The sequence below is a fragment of the Phocoena phocoena genome, chromosome 8 (genome assembly GCF_963924675.1).
Source record: "Phocoena phocoena chromosome 8, mPhoPho1.1, whole genome shotgun sequence".
NCBI lineage: Eukaryota > Metazoa > Chordata > Mammalia > Artiodactyla > Phocoenidae > Phocoena > Phocoena phocoena.
The window spans coordinates 97,832,352-97,838,351 of NC_089226.1; the positions used below are offsets into that span (position 1 = coordinate 97,832,352).

The window sequence follows — 6,000 nt, forward strand, 5'->3', positions numbered from 1 at the left end:
ACCAGCCAGGAAAAATTCTTTGTTTTTAAACAGCTTATGGGATTACGTAGAGTTCAAATAGAACTCAAAGTCAACTGATTAATACACTTAATTAAATTTTTGAAATCCCTTACGACATGTAATTTAACATAGATGTGATATATTATCGTATTCACAGTCCCAGGAGCTAGGGCAGGAAATTTTATGTTCCACTGGGCCTCCAGGGAAGTCCCTGTCATCGAATCTTATATAATCAATTCCATTATACCAATTGTCTCCAGGCATGAGCGTGTAAATCTCATTCTCTGCCTCAAGCAGAGAACTGAAATTTCAATTTCACATAGTTTTTCATAGTGAGCTATTGTCATGTTTCCTCTTTATATATCATTTTCTTCAGCCTTAAGATTGTGAGCCGAATGTTTTGTCTTTTAAATATTTCCCAGTTCCCTATACTAATTTCTTTGGAAATTGCATCAGAAGTTTCTAATAATAAAAATAAAATAGCAATAATACTAATAACAATAATAGAAAATACATATCACTTATGTATAATAAAATAAATATATATTCTTATCGTATTTATAAGTGAAGAATCTGAATCTCAGTGAGATAAGTATCTTTCCCAAAGTCACATCTTGTATTCAAGTTCACGTTTTCTGGCTTCAACATCTGTGGTGGTATACATCAAATCATCCTGGACATTTGGCATCTCACATAAAAATTGCTTCTTCTTCTTTTGAGTGCTTAGATGTATATATAATTAGTTTTGACACTGTTGCTCTGTTGCTTCTTTCTGCCATCTTCCTGTTACCATTCACATGCCCACATACCACACACATACACTCATGAAAATAATCATTCCCCCTTGCAATGTTTTTGACATTCAAAGCACAAAAATTAAATTGTTTAGATGGTGAAGCACAATTATAAGTTTAGTTCAAGAAAAATGTAAAACTAAATCCTTTAAACTGCATGTTACTTTGCCATCATAAAATAATCAAAACTATGAATATTATCTTAGTAATTTATTTTGTTGTTGCTATTAAAATTCTATTAGAACAGACTGTATAATTTGGAAACAAATGTATAACTTGAATCCTCACTATAAAATTAAAACTTTAAACATGATTTTGAAATATTCAGCATATTATTTTATTATCCTATTTTAAACTGAATATCCAGAAATATTGACTAAGTATTTCCTATGTGTCAATTGTGGAGTACTTGCTTAAGGTAGTGTTTGCCATGTTTCTCCATAGTAAAACTGCTATCTTTTCCTCTCCTAATCTATTCTTTGGAAGTGAGATACTAAATCTAGTTTGCCCTCAAGGGAGACGTGAGGAAATAAAGGTTCACCTCCTAAGGTGTTAGTATTTCCACATATGTGGAGTTTTTTATGTAAAAAAGATTTATTTCTACTCTTGCATTTATTTATTCATTTATTGATTGATGCCACTTTATCTATATTTGTTTTATACTTTAGATTTTAATCCACTGCTGCATTATTTATTTTGTTCACTTTATTCCACCTTTGCACTTGGGGGGGCACTTTCATTTTTGTCCATGTTTCTCCTTGACATGACCACATTCTGTTGTTTCTTTGAACAGTTATTGACTTCATAGCATTGAAAGATACTCAAGAGTTATCTTCTATTTTCTCTGCCTCAAACCTAGAATCAGCCATTTTTCCTGAGTCCTGTTTCCTTTTTATTAGAGAATAATATTTAGAAACCAAGATACTGGCAGTGGATTTGCTGGGTATGCTTATTGCACCTGGGATGTCATTATGTCTGTGCCTCCCAGCAGGCAAAACTAGGTAATGTTGGCATGTCTATTAGCTTTTCGTGCACATATATCTACAATTGGTCTGTACTATCCACCTGTGTATATGTGTGTATTAAGCTAAAAAATTAATTTAAACTAAAATCTGTGTGTATCTCTGTGTCAAAACTGGTACCACAGGGTTCTTTCTAGCCATCATTTTTACCACACACTATCCAAACATTAAAAAATTTTTTAATTGCTGTAAAGATAACTGACTGAAACAATAACAGCAATAAAGCATTAGCTGTTTATAGTGTATGGAAACCTAAAAGGTATGACCATAGGGACACAGCAACTAGAGGGAGAAACTGGGAATATTCTGTTAAAAAGTTCTTTTACTACACTGGAAGCTAAATTACATTATTTGAAGATGTAGGGATAGATCTTAAGTTATATAACTTAAAAGTATATTGTAAACTCTATGTAAACGACTAAGTTTTCAGAAGAGGTATAATTATTCAATAAGGAAAATAAAAAGTAATTATAAACAAGTACTCAGTGAAAGCCAGAAAAACCATGTTAAGAGAAAACAAGGGGCAAAGAAGAAATACATCAAATAGAGCTAGCAAGATGGTAGACTTTAATTCAAATATATCAAAAGTTATTTTATGAGAGAGTGATATAAAAATGTTAGTTAAAAGACAGATATAGAAAACATTAAAGGGTGGAGAACGATACACAGTGAAAGCACGAATTCAAAGAAAGCTGAAAAAGATACTAATTTCAGATAAAGTAGACTTCCAGAAAGGAAAGAAGCAGGGGTAAAGGGGAACATTACTTACTGATAAAGGGATCCAATTTCTGAGAAGACAGAACCATTCTACCGTGTATTCTTCTAAAAACAGAGTTTCAAAACTGATAGATCTTATAGAACAGTAGAGAAATACACAATTACAGTTGGAGATTTCACCACACTTCCCTCAGTAATTGTTAGAAAGTAGGCAGGAAATCACTAAGGCTAGAGAGTCCTTGAAAACAGCACTATTAAACAATTTGACCTAATTGACATCCACAAAAACATTTTAGGGCTTCCCTGGTGGTGCAGTGGTTGAGAGTCCGCCTGCCAATGCAGGGGACGTGGGTTCGTGCCCTGGTGCGGCAAGATCCCACATGCCGCGGAGCGGCTGGGTCCGTGAGCCATGGCCGCTGAGCCTGCACGTCCGGAGCCTGTACTCCGCAGCGGGAGAGGCCACAACAGTGAGAGGCCCGCGTACCGCAAAAACAAACAAACAAAAAAAACCATTTCATCCAAAAAAAGCAGAACATGCATTTTTCTTAAGTGTACGTGGAACATTCACCAAAATATACTATATTCTGGGACATAAAACAATCCTTACTTAACAAATTTAAATTAATGGAAGTTATACAATGCACTTTCTTGGACCATACTAGGATTAAAGTAGAAATCAACAACAGAAAGTTTTATGGAAAATCTCTATATTTAAACAATAAATTTATAAGTAACTCATGGGTAAAAGTGGAAGTCTGTAGGAAATTTTAAAAATTAGAAGTAAAGAAAAATACATCACACTAAAATTAGTGAGAGTAAGTTAAATCCATGCTTCTAGGAAATTTAAAGTACTGAAGATATACATTAAAAAATCTAAAATCAATAATTTCCATTTCCATCTTAGGAAGTTAGAGCAAGAAGAACAAATGAAACCCAAACCAAGGTAAAGGAAGAAAAACAATAGAAGGGAAATCAAGTAAACTGTAAATAGAAAAGCAATACAAAATATCAAAAAAAAAAAAATTAAAAGCTGGTTCTTTGAAAAGAACAATAAAATCGATAAGTCTCTATCCAGGCTAACCAAGAATAAAAGAGAGAAGACACATTTTGCCAGCATCACAAATGAGAGGGGACGTCACCCCTCATCCTGAAGACATAAAAGGATAATAAGGGGATACTGTAAACAACTTCATGCCATAAAAGACAAATTCCTTGAAATACACATAGTGCCGAACTCACAAAAGAAATGTATAATCTAATAGCTTTATATCCAACAAATAAATTGAATTTGTATTTAAAACTGTGTGAAAAAGAAAACTCCTGGCCAGATAGTTTCACTGCTGAATTCTACCAAACACTTAAGCAAACAATAATACTAATTCTGGGACTTCCCTGGTGGTCCAGTGGTAAAGAATCTGACTTACAATGCAGGGGAGGCTGGTTCGATCCCTGGTCAGGGAAATAAGACCCCACATGCTGCGGGGCAAATAAGCCTGCGCACCACAAATACTGAGCTCACACACCTCAACTAGAGAGGCTGCGTGACACAAACTACAGAGACCATGCTCCCTGGAGCCCATGTGCCACAACTAGAGAGAAGCCTGCACGCTGCAATGCACCACAGCGAAAGATCTCGTGTCCCTCAACGAAGATCCTGTGTGCTGCAACTAAGATCTGACGCAGGCAAAAATAAATAAATAATTTTAAAATAATGCTAATTCTATACATTTTCTTTAATTGTAAAAGGAACATTTCCCAACCCATTTTATGAGGTCAGCATTACCCCAATACAAAAATCAGACAAAAGTACTGCAAGAAATGAAAACTAAAGACTTATGTGTCATGAACATAAGCATAAAAATCTTTAACAAAACGTTAGTAAATCAAATCCAGGAATAAAAACTAATACATCACAGGTAAATAGGTTGTTCTGAGATTCTTTATCCCTCGAAAGCTCCAATATAATCTATTCTCCTTGAACGCCTCACTCTCTGTAACTAAATACAATAATTTCTGCTTATCTGTTCAAGAAGGTCCTGGAAAGTAGCTTCACCTGACAACTTGTGGTGTGACCTATCTATAAGTAATAATTAATATTGTTATTCATTGGATGTCATTTTTTGGTAAATTTAATATTATTATGCTGCTATTTTAAAATACAGATGCATGATTTTTCTTGTCAGATATTTGAACCATCTGTTTATAATATATGTCAATCTGAAGTATATGGAGATCCAGAGCAACGTCTCAGAATTCATTCTTTTGGGACTTTCTTATGACCAGAACATAAGAACATTTTGCTTTGTGCTCTTCTTATTCTGTTATATTGCCTTGTTGGTAGGAAGCCTTCTGATCCTAATCTCCATTCGGTGCAGTTCTCTTTTTCACCAACCAACGTACTATTTCGTCAGCCACTTATCCTCCATGGACATCTGCTATACCTCCAGCATTACACCCAAATAATTGGTGACCCGCTAGTGGAAAGAAAAAACATTTCCTACGGTAATTGCATGTTACAGGTCTTTTCCAAGCACTTGTTTGGAATGACTGAAGTCTTAATTCTTACAGTCATGGCCTTTGATCGCTATGTTGCCATCCGAAAGCCTCTCCACTACGTGATTATCACGAACAGGACAAGGTACAATCTCCTAGTCTTAGCTGCTTGGGCTTGTGGGGCAGTTCACTCCTTTCCTCAGTTTTCTGTGATAATCCAGTTACCCTTCTGTGGTGCTAATAAAATTGATCGCTATTTTTGTGATATTTTTCCTTTGCTAAAAGTTGCCTGTACTGATACCTACATCACCGGTGTCATTATGCTTGTCAATTCAAGAATGGTGACCTTAAGGACATTCGTGATTTTATTTTTTTCTTATGTAACTATATTATTCACTTTAAGAAATCACTCAGCTGAAGGAAAACGCAAAGCCCTCTCTACTTGTGGGTCTCATGTCACTGTGATATAGTTTTATTTTTTGGTCCTTCAATATTTACCTATCTTAGACCACCCACCACTTTCCCTGAGGATAAAATATTTGCACGATCTTACACCATCATCGCTCCTATGTTCAATCCCTTAATCTATACACTGAGGAATTCAGAAATGAAAAATGCCATGAGAAAAGTTTGGTTTCAAACATTATAGCTAAACTTCACATCACATATGTAGACTAGGTCTCAATATCTCTGAGGGTTTAGAAATTTCCCATCAGTATACTTTGCCATAGATATAAACCATAGCTCCAATTTCTCCCTAATAAATAGTTATGCCAAAGTTCATAATTATATTTTCCTATTGCATCAGGATCCAAAGCACTGAGGTTAGACATGGGACACAGGGACTATGAAGAAATGTGTATATAATGCTCATTTTTCAGGACAGGGCAGAATTAGGTAGCTGAGGGAGGCTGAGGTGAGCTGCAATGGGAAATACATGAGAACACTATGGCCAGAATTAAAAGTACAGCAAG

General features: G+C 35.1%; 1 pseudogene; it reads left to right on the forward strand.

The window, feature by feature from the left end:
* The first annotated feature begins 4,759 nt into the window (after positions 1–4,759).
* LOC136127010 (olfactory receptor 4P4-like) lies at positions 4,760–5,675 on the forward strand (annotated as a pseudogene).
* The last annotated feature ends 325 nt before the right edge of the window (positions 5,676–6,000 follow it).